Below are 19,176 nucleotides of genomic sequence, written 5' to 3'. Positions count from 1 at the left end.
TCTGGAAAGTCTCATGATAGTTCTGGGCTGAGGGGGCAGAGGATTTTGTATGAGAAATACTGAGCACACCATAAAGGAGACGCAGAAGGTAGTGGAAGGTCAGAAGAAAGCCCAAAGGAAAGGAAGAGAGGAGTAATAGTACAGAGAGCATGAGGAAGGAGATGAAGGAGTTAGACTAGAAAAATATTTGCATCCACTTAATACTTTAGAGAAATCTTCAGATTGTTTCAGCATTAATCCATTTCTTTCTCCTCCCTCAAAAATAAAAGAAAGCAAATGGGAAAAGTCTTAGATGAATTCTTCTGGCTGGTGGCCTCGTGGCCACATTGGGATGGTTGCCCGTCTGGAGAAGCTGTTAGGCAGTTCTCTAGTGCCTTTTATCTGTGCTGCTTGGAGATCTGTTGGTAAGCAGAAGATTGACGCGGCCCATAATTAATTACCTTTTCTTTCCTGGGCTCTCCCTTAGAACAGCTCAAACATTGGGACATAAAGTGAGCACCAAGTTTGTTCAGTGCTCTGCCTAATGATCTGGAGCACTTTTTGGATATCTAGAAAAGAAGCTGGGCCTCTTGTGGGCTGGCCTCGCAAAGGAGGTGTCCGTACTTTTTGGCAGAGCAGCACCACCCGTTCTGTCTGAATGATGCTATCCTTGAGTCATTGCCACAGCAGGGGGAGACGGCCTGTGGGTAGGCCTGGAGACGGACTGTTCATTGGTACAGACTGTGCCGTCCTGCAGATTTTTGTTGCTGTGTTTTGGATCTTGGTTATTTTGAAATTCTTGCCATAGACTTTCTGCTGGCTCAGGGTGAATGGGATGTGCAGATGTTGGTACGTGACATCCAGCCTTCTCACCAACATTTCTACCCTACCAGGCTGTTCTTGTCCTCCCTCTGGCCCTGCCTGTGCAGTCACCCTTGTCCCTTTGAACTAAATGTGCATAGTGAATAATGTTTTATTAATCTCATAATTTCTCTCCACATGTTTCATTCCAGCCTCTTTCTGGCCTGTTTTAGACCTCCGCTTTTGATCTTTGTAAAGCATAGTGATTGTCATTTGAGCTCTCTCTTGCACTGTCACAGCTGAATCCATCCGTGCTAATTCAAGTATGTCTGTATTCATGCACTGCTTTCCTATTGACAGGTGTAGTTCTTGGAAATGTGATAGGTCCCTCCCCTCCAAGTCCTATTCATCCAGCAGCTGAAAGATGCTTAGGAGCCATTCATCAAGAGTATGAACTCCTTTTGAAAGACAAGCCTGAGGGGCATGACATTTAACTGTACTTGCCAATCTTGACATATCCTATCGTCCTTGTGGCAGCTGAGACGTACTGAAGGAGAGTGTCTGTGGTATGCTTAGGAAAAAAGAGGACGTGCGGTTAGCCTGGTGCTTGAAAATTGCTGGCCTATGTAAATTATCAGAGGAGTTCAGTTCTTTGGTGGGGTGAAACTCTTCTGGTTTCTCCTGGTGGTCCTCGTTTCAGCCGTGGTTACAGGCGTGGATTGCTTGTGGCAGGAAAAACTGCCACAGGAAAAATCTCATTCTGCTTCAATATTCCATGAACTGGTGTTCACAGGTGCATAGGTGTAGCTGATTCCATCACTGCTGGGCTCTGTATAGCAGGCAAATACTCAGAAACAACAGATTTGTGGCACAGTAACTGCAGCTTGCTTTGGTATTTGGGTCTGATGTTATGTGATAATTTTCATACAAAATTCATGAGCTTGTTTGGAGAAAAGCACTCACTGCAGTGAGAAGCACTCTCAGCCCCTCACACCACAATTGCAACCCAAGTCGCTGGAGAGAGTTTCTTTCTTTTTTTAGATCTCTGAGTAATCAGCTACCAAAGTAAGATGTATTTCATAAAAGGGTCAAATCATTGATTGGTCAAAAGTTACCAGTCATAGAATTATCAAAATGTTCTGATAGCAACACGTGGTCTGAGGACTTAGTGCTACTTTAGAAGGAAACAAAGCACTATACAGATTACAGGAATGTTAGTTTATCTACATTTTTTTTTCAGATCTGTGACCAAATGCTGAAATGATACTTCTCTTATCTTTATAACCATTGTTGTGAGTTTTCAGGCTGAGAGTGATCAATTGTATAATTTGTGCTCCCCTGGCAATTTAACTGCTGTCCACTGTTCTGATTCAGTATTTTTGGCAAGGCAAGGTAGCATGCACCAGAGTTATGGAGAAGAAGTTGAATTGAAATTTGTTTGAAATATGCTTTTTTTTTTTTTAAAGCAATGTTTCTTTTCAGTATAACATTTTTTTTTGTTTATCCGTATAGATGACTTGTTTTCATTCTGAGTTTGGTATTTAATTTTTTAAAATCACATTCAGCCTTTTTTCTTCCAGAAAATTTACTTTATTTTTCTTTATGCCCAGTACAGAACTGCTTACAGAAATAACTACTTGTCAGTAATCTTTTCAAAGACTCACACGTAACAACAAAATGAAACCCTTGATCCCTTAGTCTAGATTCTTACACACTGACAAGATAAATTAAAGCTTCATTAAATTAATGATTCAATAATTAAAAAGGAGAATTCAGAGGAAAGGCTTACAAGAATGGATGAAGTACAAATGAACTCTGCATTAAACTTAGCATTAAGCGGAAGAACAATGAATCTTAAATCGCATCTGTATAAATGCACATGCTTTCTGTGGGGAGACAGTAATTATGCCCAGGAGCATTCTCTGTAACATCTCCCACTCAGTTACTGTCAGCATCAATTAGTCCATTAAACTGAAAACTTCTGAAATGATCTGAGGTTAAAGAGAAATGAAAAACCCAAATTGCTTTGCTTTAGGTTTTTTTCCTGTTGTAAATAGTTGAGAGGCATTGATAACTTGCAGCTCTGTTTTGTACCAAGGCAATTAAATTTACAAACACATTGGTAAATGTACCTTCGAAATGCAAGAAAACTGCAGATCCCTTCATTTTTTAATGATGTCATTTACCATCACATTATAAGTGTTTCATAAGGAAGTTATTAGAGATTATCTGATTTGGCGTGTGGTGATGTCTTCAGGGATGCCTTGTCATATCTGCATACGGAGAGGGTAGAGGAAGCACTCTCCATTTCTGTTCATTTAAAGTGTTAAGTGAGTTTATCTGATTCTCCTTCACAATTAGTCGGCATTTCTGTCATGTACCGTATAACCAAACATGAGAGAATTGCTGAGAACTACTTATATGTTATATTACATAAGTGTATATATGTAAATACGTAAGTACATCTGTATTCCTAATATTGTCTCTTATTGGCTACAGGCTGGGAGCTGTCTGAATCTTGCCATCAGTGGCGCTCCTGCCAGCCCCTGAAAATAGGCCTCTCTGAATTCCTGCATCTGATTTAAGATCGTTGATTTAATATTTTTAGAAGAGAAAACAAGCCTAAATCAGCAGAGAAATAATTGGCTGAAAATGTGAATTGCACAAGATACACTTGGCACCTCAGGGAAAACACACTCCGGAGGAATTCTCCACCCCACTCCTGTGTTAATTTTGACCACCCCACCCCCCAGAAAAAACTCCTGACACAGATACTTTCTGTTCTCTAGTTAGCCATATGTAAATAAACCTTAATTTTTGGTACTGATGCTCGTATAGTTGGATTCTGTTTTGCATGAGATGGGCAGCACGTTGTCTTGCACCTTTCCTGAGGTGTATCAAACAGGCTTCAAGCTAAAGAGGCAGTGTGGATGCAAAATATACATTAAAATCATAAGCAGAACTTAAGAGAAAATAAGTGACAAGAGCAGCATGAAACACATGTGTGATACAAACACGTATTATATGCATAAAAGCTATAATTTAAATGCATACATGTATGCAAGCCTATGCATTCTTAGGGAAGATGGATGGAGGGGTATGGGTGAAATGCTTGGATTCCCCAGGGGCCTCACTGTGATCGACTTGCAGGGAGGTATTCTGGAGCTGTGTTCCTTTTTTTATTGATGTATTAGCCAAAAATAAACAGGGACTGCTTTTAAAATAGAAATGAAGAAAAATATGAAAGCAACTATATAGTGTCATTGCTGTATAGGGGCCAAAATTTGTGACATGGGAAATCTCTTCTGGGTCTCCGTTTCCATGGGTGTTATAGGCCAGTGATGCCATGTATGATCTTCACTGAGATAAGGAGCTGGATTTGAGATCTCCCCAGATGAAATATTTGACTCTGACAGAAAATGCTGAGTGCCTTCAGATGAGAACTTTAAAAGATTGGGTCTTTTCTGATCTGGTAGCTTTTTTCTTGTATGGTCATTCTCCAGATTCAGGTTTTAGAAACTAGGAATGTTTGGAAGCGTGAAGAAAACAAAGACTGAAATCAACGAGAGATGTTTCTTCTTAAGCAATTTATAGAGTTTGAAAAGCCACCATTAAAAGTCATAGTGTGTATGACTCCAGCAGCTTTGTTAAACAGAGAGCTCTCTACTACATTAAGGCTCTTTGTTATCCAAAACTGTGGAGGAGAGCCAGAAGAGAAATACATTTAGATTATGAAAATACACAAAGTGCACATGTAGCTTGCAAATAATTGATCCAAGAAAACTAACAGAAGGCAATAGATAAGCCACATCTAAAATGTAAATCTTAGTGACCATTTTTGCTTCTTATATGAGACCACGTTAGTGATTGTTGATGAATAAAAATAAGATCAATATTTGATATTAATTAAATGTTTATTTTTAACGTGATTATTACATTCATTCACATTCCAGTAGTATTTGAAGCCACAATTATCTCAGCATGTTGCAGGAACAGCTGATGAGGCTTGCATGCTTAACTCAAGGAATAGCCCATGGCTGGGGATCTAGAGTTGGGTGGGGGGGCCACATTTTAGCCCTACATGTGTATGCACTTCCCAGCTGCAATTTTCACTCCTGGCTGATTTCAGCATCTTCCTTCTAGCAAATGTCTGTAAATCCCTTTCTTTAATGCTTAACCTATTCACATGTGACCTTTGTTGGTAGCACCAGTCGTGCTGACCTTGGAGCTGTACGCTCAGAGGTGTAGGTTTTAGTCACGGCCGTGCATAGCCAAGTGATGTCCAGATTCCCTGACTCCACAAAAGGGCTGAGGGAGTGCAGTTTGGGACTGGAAAGCTTAGAACTGTCTAACTTCAAAAGTATGGAGAGATGAGATCAGTCTGTTTTGCTATGTAATTTTGTGTGCTCATGAAGAGTTGTATTTTCCTCTTGTGTTGGGGACATCTGATCCCTGATAAACTGAAAGTGAACCTATACAATGATAAATGTGTATGTTTTGGAGGAAACAAAGTGATGGAGTATTCAGTGAGCAGGAAAGGGAATAGCTGTTTGGGCATATAACAACAAACTGGGCTTTTTGGATTTGCTATTGAATGAAGGTTGAAGAAAGTGGCCACCATCTTACCAGCTTCACAGGTAATGCTTTGTTTGAATGTAAGCCATTTGTGGAAATTGTAAAGCCAGTCATTTAAAAATGAAGATTTTTAATGATGAGTAGGATTGCAGCTGCCACGCTTAATCTCCAAATTCAGCTCAAAGATTAGGTAAATTTGCTGCTATCCCCTAAATCTCCCTCCTTTGTCCTCGAGAGCACTGTTCTAAGGTGTAGATTACACCATTTCCAAAAGTGGTGAGGAAATGAGAGCCATGGAGGTTTTAACTTTGCACAGGTTACATACTAAGGCACCAGTTAGCCTAAAATAAAATTTGTATCTCTGAATTTTAAACTCTGTGCTTTAAATCACTAAACTGTTCACCCACTGTACTGGTTAGTCATGAGCTTTCTTGATCCAGTAAATTTTGTTTGCATGCTTCTGTGTTAACAGTTTGCCAGATCATCCCATATGTTATGGTTTTTCTGAGACCAGTGATGATTTTGTCAACATGCATTCAATAGGTGATTTTTTTGATACTTTATTATCTCCTTTTGTAAAAATATTTTCTCCTACCTTCTTACAGTCCTAATTCCTTGTACAGCAGTTTTTTTCATTGCAATAGCGTTAGTCTTCAGTTAACAGCTTTGTTTTCCAATATCCTTTTAAGATTTATTTGCATATTTAGAAATGTTTAATCAAAAAGGAGTGGGAGATGGTGAGAGGAAAGGGAATCATCTTATTCAAAAGCCAGGCTTTCCATTTTTGCAGAAAATCGTAAGGAGCCAGCTAATCATGAGTCAACAACGCCATCCTCTTACAAAAAGACAGATATAGTAGGATGTATAAAGTTGAAAAAGAACTACCTAAGATAATCCTTTCAGTTTAGCTTTGATAAAGCCTCAGACAGACTGCTATTTCAGACTTAGGCTAACTGGAGAGAGTCCAGAGGAAAGCTATGAGAATGATCAATGATCTAGAAAACTCAGTTTTAAAAATGGTTTTGTATCACCTAGAGAGGAAGGGAAGTATAACAGTCTTCAGGCAGGTAAAAGACAATGAAAAACAGTCAGCAAAGACTATGAAAAATAGGGAATAACCTATTCTTCATTCTCATGGAGGGGAGGGTGTGTGTGGGGGGGAGCTCAGGAATTTAATTACATCAAGAGAGACTTCATGTACGTGTTAGAATAACCTTCCTAGTGGCAAGAGTAGTCATGCGTTGGGATTGATTGCCTGGGGAGGTTGCAAAATCTTTGCAGGTCTTTGTTGGTCTTTAGAAAAATGCAGTAGGCAGAGATGAGAGTCAAGCAAGAATTAATTGATCTAGCTGTGAAGAATGGGAGTGGCCAGATGATGTCTGACAGTTCTGCCCAGCCATATTTTCTGTAGTTCGGTTGCAAAGGTCACCAGTTACTTGTGCCCAATAACTTGTTGTGCTTGAAAAGCAAGTTGAAGTGATGCAGATTTTTTTTTTTTGATTCAGCCTCTAGTAGATTCTAGTTTTCACTTTATTTCAGCCTTGTAAAAGATTTTTTTTTCCTTATTTCTATTCTTGATTCCTCAGTATCTCTTCTACTTCATTTAAGAGCAACCTAGTGTTTATAGCTTCTTCCACATACAGGTTATTATCTGGTACAACTGAGTAATCCACTACGTATTTTTCTCAAATAAACTGGGGCTATTATCTCAATTATAAAAAGATGCCCCAGACCTCAAATAACATTTTTAGGTCCTTGCTCTTTTGAAGTTTGTTAGTCTCTTAAGTGCAGACATGAGAACTGGCTACCATAATCCAGTAATACATCTTTATTCTCAGCTTACACTTGGTATTTCCCTGTTAATTTATCAAGAACTTTTCCCTTTTAAGTTACTGATATGTCAGCAACAGTTTCAGCTAGTAGAGTTCTGGATTTCCAGCTTCCCAGCTCTCAAAATAATTTACATAAACATTGGCTAAACTGTTCTTCATAACATTCCTCCAGGTCAAGCAGATAATTAACTGTAGCTGGGAATATGACATTTTTCAGTCATGGAAGACAGCTTGAATTTCTGGATACCTCAATAGCTATCTTGTATGTCAAGTGAAATTGACACTTTAAAAGTTTGGACTTGTTGTCTGTTTGCATCCTTTACAATGCTCATGCATTCTTTTATAACCCAGAGAGGTTTATTAATTTCTATATTTGGCCTTGTACTGCAGTGCAGACCTCCTGAGCTATCCTGTACACAGATATACTTGTAAGCATACTGCAGGGGAAAACATAAATTCACCTTTCATCCCTACTATGGGTGCCAAAACAAATATCAGTTGTTACTCAGCATAGTGCTGCTAAGAAAATGTTCCGGTTATTGTTATGTCAAAGAGGCAGAGTGCCAAATCTGTAAGAACAGAAATGTGGTTCAGTGAATTATTTAAAACATGAAGGGCTAGATTTATTGTTAGACTCCTAAGGATATGAAGAGATTGAGAGGGGAAAAAAAGGCTCTGAGTGGAAACTGGAATTTGACCCCTTGTCCAGGGTATGCTGGTGAGGCAAGTGGAATAGATAAAGGAGGAAAACAGGTTAAAAGTCGTAGCTATCTGAATAGAGGAAAAAGGGAAAGATGATGGAAGGTTCTGATGAGTTCTGTTAGTGTTTTCTTGAAAGAACTTAGGGAATTCCTGTGCAGAGGAAAAAAGTTGATGAGAGAATTTAAGGAGTGAGTTCACAGTTGCAAAGCTGTATTTCAGCTGAGGATGTGAAACAGTGGAGTTTGAAGGTAAGAAGTTGGAACCTAAGAAGGATGATAGAATCAATAGAATATCTCCAGTTGGAAGGGACCCATCAGGATCATAGAGTCCAACTCCCCACTCCTCGCAGGACCACCTAAAACTGAACCACATCACTGAGAGCATCATGCATATGGTCCTTGAACTCTGACAGGCTTGGGGCTGTGAACACTTCCCTGGGGAGCCTCTTCCAGGGACTGACCGCTCTCTCTATGAGGAACATTTTCCTAATGTCTAGCCTGAACTTCCCCTGGCACAACTTCATTCCATTCCTTCGTGTCCTGTCACTGGTCCCCAGAGAGTGGAGGTGCTGCCCTCCTGCTCTGCAGCTCCCCATGAAGAAGGTGCAGGCTGCCATGAGGTCAACCCTCGACCTACTCTTCTCCAAGCTGAACAAGCAAAGTGACCTCAGCTGCTCCCTGTAAGTCTTGCCCTTGAGGCCTTTCACTGTCTTGGTCACCCTCCTCTGGACAAACTCAAATAGTTTGATGTCCTTCTTACATTGAGGCACCCAAAACTGCACACAGAACTCAAGGTGGGGCCGCACTAGTGCAGTGTAGAGTGGGACAATCACCTCCGACTGGCTAGCTGTGCTGTGCTTGATGCACCCCAGGGCATGGTTGGCCCTTTGGGCAGCCAGGGTACACTGTTGACTTGTAGTCAACTTGCCATCAAATGGATGGAACGACTTGATTGAATAAATCTTAAAAATGCATGTGAAGAGCCCATTTTTCTTTCTGTTCAGGACAAATGTTTTCACAACTGATTCAGGAGGAGGTTGTTTGGGACTCTCAGCAAATACCACACATCACAATTGATCCAAACTGGAGAGACAAATAAAACACATATCAGATGCAATAAGAATAAAACTCAGGCAAATTATGTTTTGTCTTCCTTTGAGCTTAGCTGTAGAGGAGTTGTTTAACTGGAAATAGAAGTAAAATACAGGAGAAATACAATAAAGAGAAAGTCAGGATTCTTTAGGCCAAATCTTAAAAGCACAAATACTCTAGAAATAGTATATCGCACATGCCAGAGATCCTCTTACACATCTATTGGTAACCCAGCATAATGGAGGGGCAGGACTTCTCAACAATCCGTTAGGACTTGTGAATCCAGGTCATGTGTCTGCTTGGAAATAACCATCCTTCCTCGGTGGCCCATGCAATCACAGGGTGTCGGTAGTTTATCATCTTTCTTCTGAAGCATGTCATTTATATCCTCCTCTTTTTTGTCTGCTGCCAGCAACTTTTCAGTTCTGTATCTAAACATACAGAGTCACAGAATAGGTCATTGGTAGGTTAGCATAGGATGTACTGAGGAGATATAATGGGCGCAGATCCTTATATCACAATCAAGAGACCGAAGATTCTGAGTCTGTTCCTGAGTTCATGAAGCAAGTTAGTCCAGGGTGGGCCCTGTCTCAACTCAGTGCTGCAAGCATTTCGTTTGCCATGTGGGTCGGAATAATCAAAAGCATTTCTGAGAAAATATAAGTCTCTGAAAAAGCTTCACTTGATTCACATGAGTCCGTTTTCCTTTTGCTGAAGTTGCAGTTTTTCCAAGAATCATTGAAAAGGTGGCTGCTTGCCATTTAAACTTTCATCTTGTTACCTTATGTGCAGCACTGCCTCTTTTTCGCACATAATGAAGTGTCAGAGCCAAGTGCAAATACAACTGTCTTCATACTTGTAAGGCTTGTTCTAAACTGCAATATTGCAAATAAACAGTGTCACTGCATGCAGCCTTTGTGCTATCACCACTTGCTACCAAGAGTGAAACAAAATGTTCTGAGTACAATTAGGTAATCAGAAGTTAGGACATTTCCCTTTTGTCACCCATAAAATAGCTAAGAGAGCTTTTCTGCTGTTGAGCAGGATTTCGAAATATTTTGGAAAGACTACTGGAATAATTTCCCCTGTCCTATTGTAGTAGGATTCTGACTTTATCCGATGGAGATCATTTCCACTTGCTAATACACTACCCAGTGTTTTGAAACAGGAATTTGTCAGTAGTCCTTGGTAGTTCGCTTCAGTCTAAGCTGTCCCTTTAATTTTTGGAAGAGAGAGTTGTGGGTCATCGGTCAATTGCTCCCTCTGCAATTAAGAGTTCTTTTGAAAACCAACAATTAAATCAATGTAAGACATTTATATTATATACAAATGGGACACACAATCAGTTAGATTCTCAGCCTGATAAATGTGAACAGGCTCTTTCTGGACAGTAGGATATTAGAACTTGGCTGTGCATATTACGGGGTGGATGAGGTAAAGACTTACCCTGTAGGGACCTGTCTAGTCCTCTTGTTTCATGATGTGAACCAGGAGAGAACCCTGCTTACAGGTTTTCCTTCAGCTAACCACACATATGGTGATTTATTTTAACCTTGATTCCTGTTGCACATTATTCTTGCTTTTGCATGGAAAATGCCTTCTATTATTTTCAAATGTCTGATTAATTTTTTCCTCTCTTCTTGTCAATGATTTTCTCTTTTGGTAGAGGGTGCGTGTGTGTTGTTTTCTTTTTTTTTTTTTTTAATATAAATGCAGAGGTGACACTTAGCCTTTTATACACCACACTGAAAAGGATTCCTGAGAAATATGATGAAATTTTAACTCACAGTCACATTTTGCCCCTTTTTAGGGCTCTATGCATACATTAAAATGATACCCATAAAAAGAAGAAAATTCTTTGAATACAAATCAAGATTCGTGCTGCTTGTTCTTAAGCCAGTGCTAGTAGTCTAGGAAAACTCTCTTTTAAAATATTACTTTCTCCTTCGTAAGGCTAGGGCAGCGCCGCCCTAGGCATTTGGTCTGAATGTATACAGCATTTCTTCAATTTGTGGGTTATTTGTGGGTTTTTTTCAGACTGCTTTCTCTTCATGGTTATTTAAGAGCCTGATACTGTGATATTGGGTCTTTTTTTCATAGTCCCACCCGCTAGAAACCAAATTGCTATGAATTATGCAATTAATGTGGGCACCAGGGCTGACTTTTTAAAACACTTTAAAAAGCTGACGCGCATCCTTGGGAAGAAGTAACCTTCCATGTTGAATTAATGTTATTTTTGTTTAAATATAGAAGTACTACCAACTCAAAATTGTTTTAGATGCTACTGCTGTGCCAGATATCATGGGAGTGATAATATGCTTAGGAATTCTGAACATAACAAATGACGTACATCTTTTTTTTTAACAGCATGCTATCTTCCTGAGACTTACACACTGTCCTTTTAGAGAAAAAGGAAATATTACTTTCTTAAATTTACTTGTAAAACTTCATAAGTTACTGCACTGGGATTTATTGTCTGAAGCAGTAGTAGTAAGATACTACACGTCCACAACTTCTTCTTGGTGATTCAGTTTACTTCCAGTTCAGCTGATTTCCACCATGGATGTACACTGAAAACAAGTCTTGATCAGTCACCCTGGCTTCTCTCTGCCTTTTAAATCTGTGTTCGTGCACTTTAAGGTCAAGGTTAGCGTGGGATCCTGCAGCTTGGCAAGGAAACAAGGGGTTTCAGGCAACACCACTGCTTGAGTGAGAAGCCCAGGTGCTCTGCTCAGGGCTGTTGTGCAGAATGCCTGGCTGGTGGCCTTTCCCGAGGTGCCCGTCCCCGAGGGGCAACAGTGCCAGGACGCCCGTTCAGATTTTGTTATGCCGCCTTTCCGCCACCGATGACCTTTGCTGTTCCAGAACTCATCTCTTGTCTCTATTTCCCCTGATTTTGTGTAGGTGCTGGGATGGCTGGAGAAGGTCGCGATTTGCAGTTGAGCTGAGGGAGGCGTGAAGCTTCATCCATCCCCTGCTGACATTTGAGGTAGTGTGATAACTTTTATCTTACTTGCAAGTGACTTTATTCTGAATGTTGGCTAAGCAGAGCAATCAATAGTATCCTGTAGCGCTCTGCAGATAATCCTCACAGATCCCATGATCCGTTCCCACAGTAGTATCCTACCACAAACTATATATGCAGTATACAGAATTCTGATCGGGATCAAATTGTCATATTTTATTACCCCAAACAATAGAGATATTTGAATTAAGGCTGTCAAATTAAGTCTTAAGGCTGTAAATTGGTGGCTTCAAGCCCATTTCTATCAATCTAGTAGCCAGCATTTGAGACCCGGGGTTTGGTAACTGGTAGAAGTGCTTAAAAGCTATTTTTCCTTGTCAGAGAAAGTTATTATACTGTATTTTAATGAGCCATTTCTCATTTATAATATTATTTAAAGTATTAATTGCCTGACTTCTTAAATGCACAATATCAAAACAAATGGAGAAGAAAAATCTGTGTTTTTCCAGGGAGAGGGAACATGAAAATGCATATCAGAACGTCGTAGACAACAAATCCTGTTGTAAATGACACTTAAATGACATCTACTTTGAATGTACGTATTGGGTCTAATTCATATCTGGAGTGTTTTTCCAAAAGCTTAACCAAATTACAGTGGGGTAAATGTGAATCAAACATCACAGAAATACACTGTGGTGTAAGGGATTCGGACCTAGGATTGCCCGTGCCGTGGAACTGGAAAGCTGCTGTCTGGTGTTAGGTGGCTGCATGAGACTTTACAGCTGCTATCTGCGTACTGTAGCAATTTTGTGAGACTTAACTGGCTATTCCTGTTTTAGTGTACACAGATCTAATGTCGCTAAATAGAAGAGAAAATCTAGAGACTTTTTTCTTTGTTTGCAGTAAGAATAGGTGAAGCTTGCCACCCTATGTCCATGTTTTAAATGTTTCTGAAACCAGATGGCAGAACTCTAGATGCATTCATTGCACCATGGATCTGTGCTTGGGAGACTTGTCTAAGGATATACCAGTTCCACTAAGAAAATAAGAAGGTCAGAATAGTGAAAAGATACTTGTAAAAATGCTTTTAAAGTAGGTGTAACTTAGTCATTAGGGACCTCCTCAACCACAGCTGCCTTTGTTGTGGTTACTGTGCCCTCTCATGCAGAGCTAATCACACCTGAAAAACAATTTGTAAATGACTTCGGCTTTTATAGCTGAAGCATGGCAACACAACCATACAGAAGGCTGCTTCTGTGCTCTGTTTCCCTGGCTTTCCATGCCCAGCGAGCCAGTCGATCCCCGGCTAAGCTGCCCATTCCCGATTCCTCTGGGAGCAGCGGTACGTGAATCGTGCCCAGCACCGGGCACCCACAGCTGGGATGTGGGGTCTGGCCTCGCTTCTGGGCTCCACAACAGGCTCGCTCAGGGCTTCTCACGCCCTCCATAACACCCTCCTTGTTTCAGTTTCCTATTTCTGAATGAAGGCTAATAATTCTTAACTTCCAGAAGGGACTAAAGCATCTCGATCCTTACAAAATGCTATTACTCGTGCAGCGCCTGTCGTATTTGATGTGATACTGACGCTGTGTTTCCAGGGGAGAGTTCAAACCCTTCACGTTTAAGTGTGACCCTGGGCTTGGAAATTGATAGTGGGTCGCCGGGTGGTAAAAATCATTTCTTTGGTGCTTTCTCGCTTGGTATTTTCCACTAACTAGAGACAGAGAACATTTTGGCACAGGGAAGAGCAACTAATTTAATCCAATGACAACGTGATCATAGGGGAGGGGAGAGTATGCTGACCACATATCTTGAAAATGACATGTCTGTAATTTATTTTACCTATGCCAAGTTAGTTTTAGAATGAGAACTGGAAATGTGATAGCTGTCCCCATGTAGATCAATTAATGGCTTAGCCTTCGTGTATTTGCCTTTTAGTACATGTTTGGCAATACCGGCCCCAGACTCAGTCATCTGGAGGCAAGTTTACTGCTGAGCTCTTCTGTGCAATTGAGACGTTAATGCATTATGGACAGTGGGAAACGTTCATCTGCACATTTTCTAGGCTGTGATTAATAAAGTGTTCTACTCTGAATGAGGTTTTTGTTTACCCTAAATGAATGTGTCGCATTCTTTCCTTAAAAATTAAACAGATGCCTTGTTATTTCAAATCTGGGATACTGAAAGTGACCCATAGATGTGGCGAGAGTAATTTGGGCCTCATTGACATTTACAGTCCCAATGGAAGATAACACATGAGGCACAGCTTTAAATAGATTTTGACAGTGCTGGTAGTTCTGCTGAATATGCTGGAAAAAAAATTAATATCTGGCCAAAGGTAGCAGAGATGTTTGTAAAATAACTGCTGTAAAATATTCCAGTAACTGTAATTTCTTTAGCTATTAACACTTACCCAGCTGCTAGGTCAGCACAGCTCTCTGTCTTTTAAATAAAGTTCTACTAATTGCCTGCTGTGGAATACAACATACGGAGTACGGAAACCTTTTGTGGTGCTGTGAGAGCCTGAGAAAAGAGTATGGAAATAAAAATGATGGTTCCTCCACAGTTTGGAAAAAACTTACAGGAATACAGGGCTTTTCCTTTTGAACAGCCTTTTTAAGTTCAGGGAAGGACTTGCCTACACTGGAAATGTCAGTAATGCAATAAATGTATCTATCAGTTTAATACCAAGATGCTGTAATACTTTTCTCAATCAGGCAACTTGTTCAGTGATGTTAGGCTACCACAAACTAGGTATCCACCATGTGTGGGTTGTATCCACTGGTTTGTGACTGGGATCAGATCCAAATCCTGTGATCAATAGTTATGAATAGATGAGAGACATATGTGCCTAACTAAAAAAAAAAAAAAAAAAAAAAACAAAACACCAAACCCAAAGCACAGGTTTTTTTTTTCCTTTTTTTTACCTTTATGGCTGTACCTCATACTTTCGCTTTATCAGTTCATCATACAATTTGAAGGGTTTGCTTTTTAGCATTTAATGATAGAGTCATCAGTAGGACAATTTAATTTGCTGTTAAATAAATTGAGTTAAATTCTGCTGCTGTTGAGTCATATATTACTGCAGATTTGAAATCAAAGTTAAGATTCAGTTTGAACAAGTCTGGCAAAGTCAGGTATTATGTCCTGGCAAAGGTCTACCAGCAGTCATATTTTCTTAACTACTGTGTATGAACCAGAAAGGAAACTAGGAATGTTAACATTAAAATATAGTGCACAAAGTATTTACTTAATGGTCTTCTTTCTTTTAAAGACGATACTCTGCACTCATTGGTAGCCACTTGTGTTCTGGCTCTCGCTTCTGAGTAAAGTATCTCATAAATATGCTGTTTGAGAATTATTTGTGAGAAATAGATTTTCCTGACTAAATATACTACACTGAACCAGTGGGAAGAATCAGGTTAGATAAATCTGTAGAAACCTATCTTACCACACATGGCTCCGTGTGCTTTAAAAATGTACTCCAGCAAATCAAGTCTCACACACTGTACATAGTACTGTAGGGTTTATTATGTGTGACTAGTAAAAATATGACCATATGGTCCAATCTTTGCGGTAGTTGTGAAAAGTAAATCTGGATTTTGGAAAGATTAAAGCTTAGTATTTGCACTTAGCTGCTGTGGTGCTGGTGTTAGTTCAGCAACATCAGCCTGTCTTACCCCATCCACCCTCGGCGCCCTCTCCCAGGGGACGCAGCTCGTCCTTTCCTCCATGCTTTGAAGCAACTCCCCGCTTCCCATCTTTTTCCCTCATGAAGGTCCTCCTACTTCATCGCTAGCAGACATCAAGAAATAGTGTCCTGGTTTGAGGTAAAGCAGAACCAATTTTCTTTTCAGTAATTTTAATTTTCAGTTAAGTCTCTTCTAACTGACTGCACTCTCTGGAACTAACAGCATATTTTTCAGACAGTGTCTGCTCCCAGAGCGATAGGGCCTGATGTTTACAGTTGATACCAAGGAATGGTTTGCAGACAGGCTTGTGCTCATACTTACTGCTATAACAACCAAGGTCAACTAATTTCGTTATTTGCTCTGTTGGAGGGTCAGAAGCAGAATAGTGTAGAGGGGTCCCACCTGCAGGGAGGAGCGGACAGGACAGGTGACCCAAAACTGACCAATGGGATATTCCATCCCATCTGCACCGTGCTCAGCGTAAAAGGTGAGACTTCAAAGGGTCAGCCTCTTTCTTCAACGGCCAGTGTCTGAGGAGGACTTGCTCTGTTCCTCTGCCTTTGATCCCAATCTGTGCATTCCGGAATCCAGGTCTGGAATCCAGTTCCCATGTGTTACTGAGCCCAGTGTGGGACTTTCCCAGTGCCTGCTGGTGACATGATCGTCATCCTGGGACCTCAATACAATTTTGTATATGTAGTATGTATGTATTTTTTTTTTGTATTACTGTCCTTTCTTTTTATTATTTTATTATTGATATTTCATTTAAGTAGTTGAGTTTCTTTTTCAACCCGTAAGTTCTCTATTTCTCTCATTGTCTCTCCTTTCCTCTGAAGGGAGATGCTCTCCCTTCTCTGAGGGGAGACAGGCTAAAGAGAGCATCTGTCATGTGTTTTGGTGGCCAGCCCAGCCCAAACCACAACAAATAGGAAAAAGGAAAGGAGGGGAGCAAGGGGCTGGAAAAGCACAGCTCCCCATATCTCCCTGCGCCGATGGCTGTGGGAACAAGTCCATCTCTCCTTTGGGCTGTGGTTGGCAGAAAAAGCTGTGGGGTTCAGCTTCACAGCTTTAAAAGCCATTTCTCATCTCCTCCAGGCATAAGTGACACAGGCTGGATGGCATCGTTTCATGGGCTAGATCTGTTTAATGGACTACATGCCATAAATAAAAAACTACTTAAAGAATCCAATTTTTGTTAAAGAAATGCTAATCCTCTTTTTCAGGTGTTTCTCTGTAAAGCTATACCACCATCTCTCTTAATTTGTGTGACAGCTTCTAGTGGCAGATGCTTGTTACCATATTAGATGGCTTTTGGCCACATCGGTAAATTAAGCGTACTACTCCCATCAGGACAAATTCTTCTTGAAAAAAATAGCTTTTGGGTCATTTCATATAAGATAGCTGTTTAAAAAAATCACACACCACACAATACAAGCTTCCTGCCATTTCTGTAGTATGATACTTAAACTTCTCAGGCTCAAAACACTTCCGTAGATCCTTTATCAAACATGTATGCAAGTATACCTAGCAGTATCTATAGCAAGATCTAGAAGAAGTATATATATCACAAGAATGCACATATTTCAATTACGACCTAAAATCTTAAAAAAAACCCAACCCTTTCCTCTAATGTGGAACAAAAAGACACAAGGAAATTAAAACACAACTGCAAGCTCTCTATTTTGAGGACTTTCCTACTCCGTAAGGGTACAGCTCTTGGGTCCCTCCCTACCAACTGAGCTATTCAGTAGAAACCTGGCTGACCCACAGTATGTACTTTTTCTGTGAGTTTTATGTCTACCATAGAGCGTGCCTGAGGCTGGAAGAAAGCCTGCTCTCCTAGGGAGATAAAAACTCAATTCCAGGCCAGCCAAAGCCAGACCCTTCTTAGCCAAGAAACTAATTTATAGACCACCGAGTAATCCTGCAATTAATTGTTCTCTGCAGCCCATAGAACAGCTGACATCTGGATTCACTTTCTAAGCTATGAAGGGACTACAGACTTTGAGGGGCTTGAGGGGTTTTTTATTGTCTGTGATTAAAGCACCCTGTATCAATTTATATTCAGAGCTAACTGGTTGGTAAGCTGTCAAAAGTCTTTGCAGACTACCACTCTTAAAGTCTCTGAAGGCAGTGACAGAAAAATAATCTTCCTTGAATGAACTATACCAGTCATTATTCTTTTTAGTGTGTGGGTCCAGTCACCTGTTATCAAGTCTGATTACTGAAGAAAAGCTTGTATTCAGTAAGTGAACTGAAAATCAGGACTAATTTATGCATCAGGGCAATTCAAAACTCAAAGCTCCGTCTGCTGTAATATTCCACAGTTAGTAATGTTGGGAAAATTATAATCTATGTAGAAGTGATTTATCTAATGCTGCCGTACACTCTGTAGTAGAACTTAAGAGAAGTCAGTCTCATCACGCTTATTGTGAACGTTGTTGCTTACACAGGATTCAAGTGTGATTGGTAAGTGTCATACATTTTTTAGGAGCAGATGTATCATTGCTAATGACTTCTTAAAAAAAAAAAGAGAGAAAAAGATTTTTTTTATATGTTAAGGTTTTTCTGAAAATTGAAGCCTTTTATCTCTCCAAAAAAAAAGTCTCCTGTGATATTAAAGTTACTCAGTGTAAGAACCACAAAAAGGAATAGTTGTACTTTTCCCCTTCTACACCGACAGTTTCCACACCTGGTCATGCGTGTGAGACTAAAAAGACTGCAGTTCAGTTCACAGGGCCCAGTGTTGGATGGGATGATTACTGATAACGCGGATTAAAGGGAGAGAGCCAGTTGCTAAGACTTTTGCTGACCTGCTGGTGCGCAAGCAGCCTTGCTCCCTGTTTCAGTATAAAAATGGGTAAGACTGAGACAAGACTGCTGATCGGGCTTCAGAGGAGTTTGGGTATCATGTTGGACCAGGAGAGCCCCCAGCAGGGTTTTACAGAACTCTGTGGCTGCAACGCAGTGTCCTCCCCTGTAGTCTGCTCAGTTTTATTGTACTGTGTGTCTGAGGTAAGTCCTTAGAATCTAGCTTGGTATGGGATTTGTTTTTGTGAATAGCCCTCACAAAATGGGTTTAAGTCTGAGCAATACTTGTGGTAGTGGTGCGTGAAGGCTCAGGCTCTCAGCCGCTTCTCAGGGCAGATACCTTGTGAATTTTGTCTGTAAACATCTATTTCCTCATAGTCCTGAATAATAAAATAACAATAACAGCAGTGGAGAAATTTGAATGTACTAGTCTGTTTTAATAAAAAACCACTGAATCTGCTCCAAAGTTTCACTTTCTTAGTCAGATGGTTGGTACCATAAGGGAGTTGTAGCATCAGTGGGGGTGGACATGCTCTCCCCCAGCCAGCCAGCCTTGCACTGAGCAGCTCTGGTGTTTGTAGCCGTTGCAGAGTATCCCGGTTTGAGTTCATCAGTTCAGAGTTTATGTATTTTATCTGTGATGCCTAAAAGCAAAGGTTGCAATGCAGAACTGTGGTTGTTTTAGTCTCTGACATTCTAGGAGTGGTGAACATGGAGGGAGTTACATC

The 19,176-nt window shown here is 40.3% G+C and overlaps 1 long non-coding RNA gene across 5 annotated transcripts in view; it reads left to right on the top strand.

Annotated features, from left to right (window-relative positions):
- Nucleotides 1-19,176, top strand: part of LOC134509028 (uncharacterized) — a 102,603-nt gene that overhangs the window by 31,190 nt on the left and 52,237 nt on the right. For 3 of the 5 annotated variants that reach the window (XR_010069224.1, XR_010069222.1, XR_010069223.1), the window contains exon 2: nt 11,885-11,969. This is a non-coding gene — a long non-coding RNA (uncharacterized LOC134509028). Of the gene's footprint in view, nt 1-11,884; nt 11,970-12,454; nt 12,541-19,176 lie in introns of all 5 variants that reach the window. The other 2 variants (XR_010069221.1, XR_010069220.1) reach the window with 1 other exon arrangement.

Source organism: Chroicocephalus ridibundus, chromosome Z, assembly GCF_963924245.1.
Source record: "Chroicocephalus ridibundus chromosome Z, bChrRid1.1, whole genome shotgun sequence".
NCBI lineage: Eukaryota > Metazoa > Chordata > Aves > Charadriiformes > Laridae > Chroicocephalus > Chroicocephalus ridibundus.
This window is presented reverse-complemented; position numbering and strand designations above follow the sequence as displayed.